This window comes from Grammomys surdaster, unplaced genomic scaffold, assembly GCF_004785775.1.
Source record: "Grammomys surdaster isolate TR1022 unplaced genomic scaffold, NIH_TR_1.0 170, whole genome shotgun sequence".
NCBI lineage: Eukaryota > Metazoa > Chordata > Mammalia > Rodentia > Muridae > Grammomys > Grammomys surdaster.
Genome location: NW_021604618.1, coordinates 7,181,385 through 7,195,675, shown reverse-complemented (window position 1 = coordinate 7,195,675; position 14,291 = coordinate 7,181,385). Strand labels below are relative to the sequence as shown.

Genomic DNA, 14,291 nt, shown 5'->3' with positions numbered 1-14,291 from the left:
ATGTCATGGGATCTTCCGATCTATATTCCTATTTGTTCATATATATATATATATAATCTTTTTTGACAAGGATATAGACTTCAAGAAAATACAGAAGTTCCCCACCCAGAGGTAAGAAAACTGATAAGAATAAGAAAAATGATACTAAAACTGAGAACTACCAAAAAACAACGAACTATGTAATAACTTTAAATCTGACACAAAAACATTGTCTTCTGAGACATGATGTTTCTTATAATAGAGTCAGAATAATTCCAGAGAGTCAAGTGCATAATTATGATTCTGAGAAGCTATAGCAGGTATCTTTCTCCATTTATTCTGTTATAAGCACCTGAAGACCCTGGACATCACCTATAGAACAGAAAGCAGTGAATTCCAGGGAGAACCAATAGACTCAGGACTTTGGGACCTGTGGAACAAAACAGAATGCAGCTCCTCAGAGTTCTTTTTTGCCTCAATAATTCTGGGAATAAAGGTGCTAGAAACCTATGAGCACAGACTAAAATAGTCACAGTGACAGTCTCTTTCTCTAGTCAAGAAATCAGGGAATGAGTAGCCAGGAAAGACAGGGAACTTTTGGACTATAACTTCTTGACTTTGTCAAAAGAACACAGAAAAAAGTTGTGGTCTCACCCTTAACCAATGCAAGGGCGGCCTAACCAGGAGTGCTAGAGGTAGAGATAAAAAACTTTTAATAATTGAAAACCAGTTTGTACAATATACAACATCAACAGTCTAGTGAAGAAAAAACATGCATGGATATATGATACAAATGCATTTGGGAGTGACTAGCATCTACTCATGGTTAACAACTCTCAGAGAAAGGACCATGTAGCAGGGAACATCTCCAACTTGGTAAATGAGCATCTACAGGGAGAACCTACAGTTAATATTTCAGTTGCTGACACAAGACTAAAAGCTTTGCTTTTTAATTTAGGAGCCAGAAGTGGTTCCCCTTTTATTCAACACCATTCTTATTTAACATAAATACTACAAATTCTAGCCAGTGCACCAAAGCAAGAAGGGACAACACTGGCATTTCCATAGGAGAGGGATCTTGTCCTCTTTATTTCTTATGACATCAGTAGCTTGTATAAAAACACTAAGAAATCTACAAAAGTTTCTTAGGATAGGTGAATCCCAGCAGCTCATAGAATGTTGAGTCAATATAGAAAATTAACATCTAATTATTAAAATCAAAATGCAGCATTTATAGTCATTTAAAAATGAAGTATTTAGCTTTTACCGAGACCCGCCAACATGGGCCGCGTTCGCACCAAGACTGTGAAGAAGGCGGCCAGGGTCATCTTCGAGAAGTACTACACGCGCCTGGGAAATGACTTCCACACCAACAATGTGCGAAGAGATCGCCATTATCCCCAGCAAGAAACTTCGGAACAAGATAGCCGGCTATGTCACGCATCTGATGAAGCGGATTCAGAGAGGTCCTGTGAGAGGTATCTCTATCAAGTTGCAGGAAGAAGAGAGAGAGAGGAGAGATAATTATGTTCCTGAGGTCTCAGCCCTAGACCAGGAGATCATTGAGGTAGATCCTGACACCAAGGAAATGCTGAAGCTTCTGGACTTTGGCAGTCTCTCTAACCTTCAGGTCACTCAGCCTACAGTTGGGATGAATTTCAAAACACCACGTGGAGCTGTTTAATCTGTTATGCCATATTTTCAATAAACCTGAAAAAACAAAAAAAATGAAGTATTTAGGTATGACTCTAATAAACTGTGTCTAGAATTGGCTATTGAAATACTGGTGGAAGATAAATGCTGTGACAGCCACACTGTGGACTGGATTGTAAAACACAATAAACATGCCACTTCTCTGCAAATTAACAGACAGGTTTAACAGAAAGCCAGTCAAAATCTCTGTAAGATACATTGTAAATATAGATAGAATTGTTCTAAAAAATATTGAAACTTAAATAGATTTAAAAGATCCTTTAAAAGAATAAAAAGTGGCTGAAATCATTCTGCTCCATTTCAAGCTGTGTTATACCCCAGTAGTCAAGGCTGATACCTGCAGAAGGACAGACAGATCAGAGTAACAACTCAGGACTCGTGTGCAAAACTACACATCAGTTTGCCTAACTGATGTTTTTTACACTTACTTGCTTTTATTTCATGTGTTTGAGTGTTTTGCCTGTATATATGTATAAGCATCACATGTTTGTGGGGTGCCTGCAGAGGTCAGAAGAGGGTGCCAGATACCCTGGAACTGCTGTGGTTGTGAGCTGCCATAGAGGTTGGAGGAACCCAGCCCAGGTATTCTGCCAAAGCCACCAAGTGTCCTGTAGGTTTGCAGATGTTTTCTTAGGTAAGTAGAGATTTTGAATTTAGAGCTACAATGGGTATTGGAAGTTATAATGCAGAAAAATTAATTTCTGAATGGGAGAAAAAGGCTCTAATATTAAAGAGCAAGCTATCTTTAAAGTAATATTTAGCTCCTAAAACCTTGAGTTGTACTTAAGTCTTGAGAGAATTAATTATCCCTTATATAAAAGGATAAGTAGCTGACTCAGAGCAAATACCCGTGTCAATCAACAGTTTTAAAGGTTTCAATTGTTCAGTTTCCAAAAGTGTTTTCTTTTTCTAATTTAAAATTTTATTTTGGAAATTTATTCATTAAATTTCTAAGTAATCTTTACCCTTGTGAATAAATGAATATAGGCTCTCCCTCTCCCCTCTCCCTTCTCTCCCTCCTCTCCCTTCTCTCCTTTCTCTCCCTTCTCTCCCTTCTCCCCCCTCTCCCCTCTCCCCTCCCCCCTCTTTCCCCTCTCCCTCCTCTGTCTCCTCTCCCCCCTCTCTCTCCTCTCCCCCCTCTCTCTCCTCTCCCCCTCTCTCTCCTCTCTCTTCTCCCCCTCTCCCCCCTCCCCTCTCCTCCCTCTCCCCCTCTCCCCCCTCTCTCTCCCCTCTCCCCTCTCCCCCTCCCTTTCTCCCTCTCCCTGTCCCTCTCCCTCTCTCTCTCTGTACAGAATCTGTTTTGTATTTGCATTTTCACACCATAACAAAGTCTTTCATATAATTACTATTAAAAAGCAGCCTTTTCAATTTATTGTTAGCTTTTCTGCTGCTAAACCACTTCAATTGTAGTCCCGAAGCCATGTCCCAGATGACTTTTGTTTAGTTCTGCATATTATTTTAGTCATCTGAGAAATATTTTCTCTCAATTCATAGCTGTCACAAGGCAAACATCTCTCACACAGGTGGGTGGTCTGATTGACTTTTCTGCAAAGGTATCACATCAGCAGTAATAGACAATGAGGGTACCATGTAGAGACATCCAAAGCTGAGATAGGCAAATGAGGGTACCATGTATAAGCATCCAAAGCAGGGGCAACTTCCAACCTAGGTATTGACCACTGAGTCTGGACCGAAGGTGATGCTTATAGAAAGAAAGAGGGTGGATTCCAGTGATAATGATGGAAACAAAGATGTATGTTGCCTTACTTAGGTGTGGTCTGCCTCAAGCCATGAGGGCCTACCTCAGAGGTTGGGACTGCCAAACTCAAGGCAGAAGTGTCAAGACAACAAAACAGAATTGGAGTCTGATGGAAGCATGAAGAACCCACCAACATCATATCAAGTAAAAAAAAATATTATATATATATATATATATATATATATATATATATATATATATAATCTCCTCTTCACCAAGAAGCCCCCCTTTCTGTATGAGTGGAATCATTCAGCAGAGAAGGTAAGGTTGCAGGATCATGTAAAACGTGAGGTAGCAGACTATGGTCTATTTTAGTAAAGGCAGTTTTATGAATCCATATGGCTTGTATTCATTACTATTATAATGCTGTGGTAAAATACCATGAGCAAAGCAACTTATAGAAGGAAGATTTTATTGGGACTTATGGTTTCAGAGTGATAAAAGTCCATCACCACCATGGTGGGGAGCATGGCAGCAGGCAGGCAGGCATGGCATTGGAGCAGTAGCTGAGAACGCACAACTTGATCTACAAGGAAGCAGAGAGGACACACTGAAAATGGTGTAAGCCTAGTGTAAGTTTTTTGAAACCTCAAAACCCACTTCTAATGACATACATCCTTTAACAAAGCCACACCTCCTAATTCTTCCCAAATGGTCCTATAAACTGGGGGCCACTTACTGAAATACATGAGCGTATGAGGATCATTCTCATTCATGCCACCTCAAGTCTCTTCATATCCTACAAGTGGCAGAATTGAACACTTGTGACTGAAAAAAGCCAAACGTGGCTTCCAAAGCCAAAGTAATAGCCCATCTGGGACTTTACAGATAACGTTTGGAGGTCATCATCCTAGAAGATGGTGATTTGTGGGTCAGCCTTTCAGTTTCAGGTGTGTGTTTGTGTTAAGAGACACACCCAAAGCATGAACTTAGAGGCAAAGAGAGGAGTAGAAAGATCCAGGTAGAGTGCCAATACCACGGCTGAATAGCACAGAGTACAGAGTCCCAGGTATAGTCTGAGACCCAAACAAAAGAGTAGTTGTATTGAAAGGAGAAACCTCTCATGGATTTAAAGTAAGATGAAAACTCCATAGGTTTGTGGAAGTCATGCTCATCTTGTCATGAAGAGTACTAAGGCAATGACAAGTCCAATTTCAGTGATTTTCTGGTAAGCTTGAGCCAGTGGGCAGTTTCAAGAGCTCAGAGATGTTCAGGTTCTCTACCAAGAGGGTGAGTTAATATGTTCAAATAACTCGCATCTGTCTATAAAATCAGAGGCAGACAGGCATATACACCCCAATTCCTATTTGATGTAGTCACTTATCACCCCACCAGCCATAGATGATGTGATTAAAATATTGCCCAGGTAGGGAAATGTTACTAGATTAAACAAGTAAATATAAAACTCCTAGTAAAAGTTAAGTTTTAGATAAACAAAGAAAAAAATACTTGACATGTTTCATTGAATGTTACTATACTAAATATTATTTGTTACGTGAAAATTCAAATCCCACAGGAAGCTCTGCTTTTTTGTCTCTCTGCAGTGTTCCTGGGAGATTATGAATAAATCAACAATGTCTTAACTTTTGAGGTTGCAAGATATTTCTAGACCTCTCGGACCTTTTGTTCTTTCTCTCTGCATGTCTCACATGTCTCACCTACTTGATGAGTTTGTGTACCTGCAAATGTGTGTTTGTGCAGGTGTACAAATGTGAATGTTGTTGCACATGCAAATATGCACCCATGCTCGGGGAGGCCAGAGGCCAACCTTAGGGGTTGTTTCTCAGTAGTCTTCTACTTCTGTTTTGAGGCAGGATCTCTCATTGGCCTGGAATTCACCAAGTAGGTTAGAGTGACTGGCCCACAAGCCTCAGGGACCGGTCTCTCTCCATCTTCTCAGTGTTGGGATCACAAGTGTGCCCCTCATGGCCAACCTTTTTTAATGTGGATTTTGGGGATATAATTTAGGTCACTTTAAGAAGCTCAATTTCTTCTTTCTGTTTCTGCTAGACCCATGAACAGGAGGATCTGTATCCTATTTCCCTTCTAAGAGCCATCCTGTAGAGTCTCAGTATCACCTATTGACACCTCCAGAATTTTAATGTGGCTTGAATAGCCACTGACTGAGGTAAAGAAAGGCTGAAAACAGAAAGAAGAAGTTGAGCTTCTTAAAGAGACTCACAGGAAGGAGATCTGGTGAGCAGGCAGTTAGATGACTGGCCTCTGACTCAGTGGAGATTTCTTTGCTAGAGATTTGCAGCCATCTGTCACTGTTAGTGATACTGACGTTAGTGTGCTGTCAAATGGACCACTGACTTTCCTGGGCAGCATATAGAACACCTTCTTGGTTAAACCTAGGCTTAAACTAAACTGCTGGGTACTCGTTGGTTCCAAACAATGAATTAAAACTGAAATTTTGGGGGATTTTAGAAAGCTTCTTAGACAAAAATGTACAGGACCCCATGAAGACCATGTTCATGGTTTTGAAGCATTATACCAGCACTCTATTTTGTCACCTTGATCTTGGGTAATATTCAAGTAAAATCTGGGTCAGTTGTTCTATGCTGTGGTTGCAGAGGATACACCTCACTTGACGTTCAGAGGATGTGGGCTAAGATTATGTTTAGCATGACTTTAAGAATATAGGGCACACTTAAACCTCTTAGAAAACACAAAATCAGTTCCCCCAATCCATCAGGCTTCGGAAGCCTCCACACCAGCCTTAGAGGCTGTTTGACCTCCTTGAAAAAGTAACTTGTAGCTATATGGACTGTGACCTGCTTACAGCCTCCAGCCTTGGCATCAGAGCATATCTCTGGTTTCAAAGCTGAGTGCATCTCAGTCTCTCAGACAGTCACCAGACAATAGCTGAACATGCTGGAGCATGGGCATTTCTTTAAATCATAAATTTCTCGAGTGAGCAAGCTGTCTTTGTTCTGGAATTCCCCCACTGGTCTGGTGACAACTGTTTAAGATCACTGTGATCCTAAGTTCTAATTGACCAGTCTCATTTCCTTCCCCCTGTATCTTCTACGTTATACCCCAATGCAGTGACTGTTGCCACTGATGCCAGTGATGTCTGTTGCCACTGGATTCTCATGTTGAAATTTGCCTCTCAAGATTAATAGTATTAGGAGGCAGCTCTTTGGGAAGTTGCCAAGTCAAGGGTAAAGTCTGAGGTTAGGCCCACAAAGAGCCTTCTTTCTCTTTCTGTCATGCAGAGTACAATGAACAACTAGAGCCTGCAAGTAGCAGAGAAACAAGGCTAGCATGCCCATATAGAAGTAGGCTTGAAGACATAATGGGCACACCAATATGGCCCCCAAGGAATTGACCAAGTCAGGTTATATTTTGTAAAGGGAAAAGATATCTTGAGGAGCGAGTAATGGGAAGGGTTTAGGACAAATTTATTCTTTCTTTCGCTTGAAGGAATGAGAATGACAAGTGAGTTAGAGAAAGAATCAAGCCTTCAAATATGAGGCCTTGCCTTCCTCGATCCTCAAGGTAAAGCTTTCTCTGGAGAGGGGACTGTGGAAGTAGAGAAAGATAAACTGGGAACACAGTGATATGACCGAGAGCATCCAGGAGAAGCCCCACATGTATTCTGGCACAGTGTCCATGGGTAACATAGTGCAGCATGGCCAGAGAGACCTTCACAGACAGCAGCACGATGTAGCTCTATGTGATCCTGGTCATGGCCAGAGAAGGTCAAGGTGATCAGTGGAAATGCCTAAGGCTTGGAAGTGGCAGCCTCTGAAATGAAGCAAGATATCATCAGTGTTTGCTTGATATAAACACTATTGCATGCCAAGGGACAATCTGGACCAGGAGAACCTTAGAAGATGTTAGCACAGAACCCAATTCAGCCTCAGAGGTGCCTACAAGGACTGTAGCTCATCATGTTGATTTCCATACCCATAGCCACATGTCAATGCTTCTCTTGCAGGAACAGATCCAGGGAGCAGAGGATACTGGCCAATACCAATATATGCTGATTGACCATGTAAGTCTGTCTCTTCAAAACTCCATGAGTCTAAGAGAGCACAAGAGAGATCTGGTCAACTGTAGGAAACAAAGTTGCATATTTTTGCATATCTGAAAGGCATGTGAATCTACTGATTATCACAAAGAGCTTGTGTAACACATTTCCATTTTGAATTTTAGTGGAAGCTGTAAACTAAGAGCAAGGTATATCAAACTTGGAGTCCCTTAATCCATCTAAATCACAGCTGTCTGCAGAAAACCTCCAATAAGTAGAGTTTCTGTAAGTGGTGAAAGTCTGGCTTCTCTCTAGAACACATTTTTCAAGGGGTGGGGTGGGGGAGCTAGTGATATAAGCCAAGGTGATTTCAGGTAGTATGTGGGTACCATTCATTATCCCTGAATCAGTATCTCTTTGATAGTCTTGATCACATCCAAACATTTTGATGGCATCTTGATACTTTCTCGTTCTCCTTGGAACAGTAGAAGATTCAAGATACAACATCAGGACCACCCCTATCTTTTCACAGCAGCCCAAATGATCCTCAAGAGAAATCAAGGCACTTCTCCACTTGAGCCTTTGCAATGGCTTCTGTTTAACAATGAAGAAAAGCTCAGCTTGCTCAGAGGCCCCTTGAGTTGATGTGCTGCTCTCCAGCCTCACCTCTCACCTCCACTGCCTGCCTCTCACTTCCATTTTCAGCCATGGTGGTCCTTGTGGAATTTTCTTTCCCTGGGTTCCAGCACAACCCTGCCATCTATCAGATGTTGCCCCTGACAGCACCCTCGCAGTGAGCCCCTGGGTATCCTCTAGAATTACCAATTCTGCTCCTGCTCTGTGTATGTATGAGGTACCATATAGTTTACTTATTTGTAAACCTGTTGTACCACTTAAAAAAGAAATATGTATTTTAAAAATCATTTATGTCTTTCATGAATGTGTAGGTTCTTTTCATGAGCTCAGAAGCTTCTACTATTTTGTCCACTGTGGAACCCAATACTTAAAATGGCCTAGCAGGCAGTGAATACTTACATCATATTTAGTAATTAAATGCATGAAGCTCCAGTTTCCCATGAACCCCTTCAAGCAGTTATCAATGAGGCTTCCTTTTCTCTGGCTCCCTTTAACTTTCTTTCTTTCTATCAAAGCAAACACAAAACAAAACACTTGCTAAATGCACTTATAGCCTGTACTGGCTGGTTTTGTGTGTCAACTTGACACAAGCTGGAGTTATCACAGAGAAAGGAGCCTCCCTTGATGAAATGGCTCCATGAGATCCAACTGTAAGGCATTTTCTCAATTAGTGATCAAGGGTGGGAGAGCCCATTGTGGGTGGTGTCATCCCTGGGCTAGTAGTCTTGGGTTCTATAAGAAAGCAAGCTAAGCAAGCCAGGGGAAGCAAGCCAGTAAGTAATATCCCTCCATGGCCTCTGCATCAGCTCCTGCTTCCTGACCTGCTTGAGTTCCAGTCCTGACTTCCTTTGGTGATGAACAGCAATGTGGAAGTGTAAGCTGAATAAACCCTTTCCTCCCAACTTGCTTCTTGGTCATGATGTTTGTGTAGGAATAGACACCCTGACTAAGACACACCCACTTTTCTTGGCTTATGAAAATTTAAATATAAACATGTCTATTTTCTCCTTCTAGATGGGCAATGGGGGGCATGGAGTGTGGACACAACAGGATCTGGGTTGGGGTTCTTGACCTGGCTGGGCTCTTCCAGTTACTATTCTGCCGCCTCCACCTCATGAAACCTCCAGACACATTCCTGCCTAGTGAGTTCCAGTTGCCTCCTCAGCAAAGTGGGTGAGCTTGGATTGGCCTAAGAACAATCTACAGACCCTCCCCTGGCCACCCTAAAACTCCCTGCTCACTAACTACATCACTCCAGAAACACATGGACTGGGCTACGTCCCAGGGCCAGGCGACAGACTCTATTAGTTCACAGAGTAAATCACAAGCACAAATCTAGAACTCTGGAATGGAAAGTGGTATGCAGAGGCCTGGCCCAGACCACTGGAAGAATTCTCCGCAGGGTTTCCTCCTGTCTCCAGGGAGAGAACATTCTTAAGGGCCCACTTGCTGAGCGTGGGTGGAGGCTGACAGGGAGTGAGGTTGGAAGCCAACACCCTAATCCTTGGCACTGCCCTTCCTTCCACACCCCCAAAGAAGCCACAAGAGGAGTTGGAATGAGGGTACTGCCTTTGAAATCCAACCCCAGGCTTGCCGAGACCTACTCTGGGGTCCTCTTGTGCCTCTTTCAGGAGGTTATTGCTGTTAGTATCACTGAGGATGTGTTTATGTTATAAAGAAAATACCTGGTTTAGGGTTTATTTTGCTGTTTGTTGCTACACATACACACAGAGGCTCAGAAAAGATGGGTGGGTGAGTGATTCTCATCTATTTGAATGTAAGGCTGTGTGAGCTTAAACTTCTGATTGCCTCAGGCCATGGCAAATGAGAGGAGACAAGAGCTAAATTCCTCCTGTAACTCACCTGTCTTCAGTGGAACAAAAGCACAGCACACTGAAGCACACACCAGGAAGTTTAAGAAGCAGCCACCATGCCCCATAACTGCTAACTCCAAAAATCAACTGCGGCTTCCACAAGTCAGTGCCCAGATGAGACCATGGCCTGACGAGCCTTTGGGAGTATTCAGTAATTACTCAGTATCCTAAACACACCCTGTGCTTTCATCTTTACAGAGCCTGTCAAGTCCCATCCCACTCTCCTTCCCACACATGTCTCTAGCATACCCCCACGTAAAGAAGGCTTGTTTTCCTCTGTTTTCCAAATGAGAAGATAAAGCCTGGGGGAGATGAAGTAACAAAAAAGAGAGCCAAAAAAGTAGCTGAAAGGCATTTCAAATCTAGGTCTCATGGCTGCAATATAGGGCTTTTCTCTGTCCGTGGTAGACAAGTTCCTTAAAAATGAGCTATGCACGAGTCTGGGGCATGAAACCACAGAGCCTACAGATGAGGGTGCAAACTGTAACTCAAAGCCATCAGGGAAAGTGCCAAGAAGAAGAGGAACCACACTGCAGGAGGACCTCGTTGTGTCTCACGCATGCCGAATGTTTACATGTGTTCCCTATTTAGTCTCCATAGCAACTGGCAGAGATGCAAAAATTCCTCCTCAGTATGTGTAAGAGGATGAGAGGAGGGGCCTCCAAGATCCTCTTTCTCCCAGCGGGTAGGGCTATTTCTATCTGCAGGCTTCATGACTTCTCCCGGCAGCTATTTTGGCATGAAGGTTTCAAATAGTGAATGCACTGGATAGGTATTTGAACTGCACATAACGGAAAGGCCTCATCTCCTGCTGCTGTATCCAAATAATTATTCATAGAATCAGGAAAGCATTTTCTTATTAGGCAGTAAAGGACAGAGAAGCTGTGGCTTCTAGCTTTTTAAACCACAATGTCAAAGGCGTGTCTCCATTTTTCTTATAATTTCCAAGCATATGTATTACCTAATTCTCCCTGAAGAATCAAAATTGCTCTATGATGTACTCGTATCAGTGATGAGAACTGAAGTTCTGAGCCAGGGAATATCTTTCTCAGAAACCTCCCACTTTGATCTTTGTTCCCATATCACCCTTGAAGTGATCCCTTCTGCCAGAGGCCCCCAAATACTGCATGGGAATTTTGCTTAGAAATAAAGTTTTCATTGCCACTCACTTCAAACCTGTGACATACATGCAACCAAAATGGCTTCAGTCTCGACATCGCAGTTTGTGTCTTCCAATGAGATAGATGATGCGTGTGGTAGACGCTAATGCATTCGTGAGTCAAAAGTGCTCACATTTGCTAGGCATCTGCTCTGAATATGGAAGAATTGAATATGCTCTGAATTGGAAGAATAAAGTAGACAGCCCCTGCCTGGGAAGGATACACATTTATAGCTTTTAGGAGATGGCTCCAACTCATGGGTAGCTGTCAGACTTCACTCAGTAGCTTATTCCCCTGAGTACCTTAGTGTCAGCAGAAGGCTGACTGGCCTGTTTGACTGTGGACCAGGCTGATAACTTCCGTCCACTGGGAGTTGCTGTCCACAGCCTGACACATAGAGACTTGCTTCTGTTCCTTCTCTAGAAGTTACTTTAGGGGGAAAAACACCACTTTAAAAACCAATATAAATATTATACTTGTGGTAGACCTTAGAAATATTATTATAACAAATATTTTGAGATACTTACAGCATATAAAGCACTGTTAGATTTCCACTCAAGACATCATGGTAAATTTAAAAGAAGATGGTTCTGTAAGAAAATGACTCGGGTATATGTAGAAATAAGATACAGGAAGGCAACAATCAGAGTTAAGTCTTGGTTCTTTGTCCTCAGCTGGTTCATTGACTTTGATCAAGCCCCATGACTTCTCTGACCTTTGCTGTCTTTAATTGTGACATAGGGTTGTGACTAGGGGAAGAGAAGTTGTCTACATGTTCTCCAAGTTGCATTTCTGTTTAAAAATCCCCTGACTTTCTGAACCTTCTAGAATTAATCTGTAATCTGCAGGCAAGAGTCTTTTTGCCTATGTATGCATTTCCCACAGCTGCTATAGCAATGGACCATACCCAGTGTAGAAATCTATTATCAAGCTGTTCTGAAAGTTAGAAAGTTGCAGATCTCATTGTCAGAAGTTTGGTTTCCTCAGAAGGCAGGAAGGAAGATCAATCATGCTTGTCCCCAGAATTTTCCGTCTCTGACAGTTCTTATCTTGGAGAACTCTGACTTTGTGTTCACATTTTCCTCTCTGCACCTTCTAATAAGACACCAGCTGGGTTTGGGATCTTCATTCTTCTTATAACTGCAATCCTGTCTGTATCACACAACTAACTCCACTAACAAAAACTTATTTTTCCTAAATCAGTTTCATATTCTGATGTATGTATGTATGTATGTATGTATGTATGTATGTATGTATGTATGTATTGGTAGTGTTTCAAAACTTGGGAGAAGTACAATTTAACAGCAACCACCTTTACTCACCCCTGTAGCTATTCTGATCCAAGATGGTAGATAGTATTTGCTCATTTCGGTTGTCAGTTCTAACCAATTGTTGAGATTAGATGAGATACTGTAAACAGAGGGACATGAGATGACATCTGGAGTTATAAGGATGATTATTTTGTTTTGTCCTGTGTATGCCATCCAGAGAACAGGGGCTTATCAGCCCATCTGGGGAACAGAAGTTATAAAATCCCCACCAGTCATCCTGGAAGTAGGGCATCTCACCCAACAATGTGAGGAATATAACCTAACCACCTTCCTTTCAGATCTATTCAGTTGAGACCATCCCCAAAGGCAGCTAGCTGCCAGCTTGTCCTCTTCCACTGCCACAGCTCCAGCCAAGCTCCTGGTGCCTTCTGAGAGCATCAAATCTCAAAGAGGACTCAGCAAGTTCAAGGTAAGAGGAATTTGGGGAGAATTGTACCCTTTAGAAGGAGCAGTTCCCTGGACTTCCTGTGAATTATCTCTGCTGAGGTGGTGAGTGAGAGCTTGCTTCCACTGGAGCGGCACAGCTGGCTAAGAGTCCCAGCTGGCTGAGTCCCAGCTGGATGCAGACAGAAAGTGAGATTCTGGAAGCACAAAGAACAAATTTTCACTCCACTCTGTGCATGTACCAGTGTAAAACTACCAGGTGATAACAGCTGCTGTGGAATAAAGGCAAGTGGAGGTGTGTCCAGCTTCAGCTAGAAAAGAGACTACAGACATGGGAAAGTGGCTCTCTGTACCAGTGGATATGAAGAAAGCATATTCATGTTACTTAGCAAGGAATGCCTGGAAATATTAGAGGTAGCTTGGGCTACTCAGAGAAAAGGTTTTTGTTTTGTTTTGTTTTGTTTTGTTTTTTTGTCTGTCCTCTGCTGGAGCTTGGGTGACTGGTTAAGGATCTATTTGCCCCTTGGGAGAGGAAATTCGGCTGAGCCTTCTTATCTCACAGCATTTATCTGAGAGATAAATACCACTGATTATACTTTCCTTATCATAAGAGTGGGCTTGGGTGGGGTCCAGGCTCTGATTCAATTTTGCCAGCGTTGAAGATACACTATTTCCATTATGTAGTAGATCGGATGCATGTGATCCTCGCTTTTTAATGTAGCCCGAAATCTACCCCTTTGATAGCACCTTCCTGCACCGATTCCTCTGCTATACACCTTGCTTTGATTCCAGGAAAGGCTTCAGAAACGCTTTTCCTTCTTGACCTTTGCCTTCCCTGAGACCATGCCTGCCTGGGCTGGCCCTGCTGAAGGTAAGTCAGTGATACATGGAAAGAGCCCAGTCATCAAGACCCAGTCATCTTCCACCAGTTAGTTACCCCAGTCACCTAACAAACTAACCACAAGCACATGCGCAAGTCCCGCTGACGTCAGCCAAGCCCCACCCAGATTAGAAGAACCACCCGGTGACCAGTAGAATCATGAGGAATAATTATGAGGAAAAAAAGAACGGTTGTTTCTTACATCGCTTAATTTGGGGGTGGTTTCTTATACAACACTAATTATACAGCTGTCTCCACCACTCAGGGGTAAAGAGGCGGAGGACCTGAGAGTGAACTGATGCTGTGTGTGCGGTTGGAACTCAGTTATGTGTAAGAAACTCTGAGGAAGTGAGGAGACGGGTCTGTTAGAAGGCTGTTTACATTCACGAATAGAATTTATCTAAAGAGAAGACTAAGTCAAATAAAGAAGGCTGGAAACAAAGCCATGGTCACCATAGACCGAGAAAGTCCAGCACAGCACCTAGCACCCCATGGCTCTCTGGCTAAGGCACAGGAGATTCTCATTTGACTCCCACCGTTGCAGGTACAAAAGGAAAGAGGCAGGGAGGCTTACTTCCATGATAGCTTACATTATG

The 14,291-nt window shown here is 42.6% G+C and overlaps 1 pseudogene; it reads left to right on the top strand.

Annotated features, from left to right (window-relative positions):
- Positions 1–1,260: 1,260 nt before the first annotated feature.
- Positions 1,261–1,707, top strand: LOC114620946 (annotated as a pseudogene).
- The last annotated feature ends 12,584 nt before the right edge of the window (positions 1,708–14,291 follow it).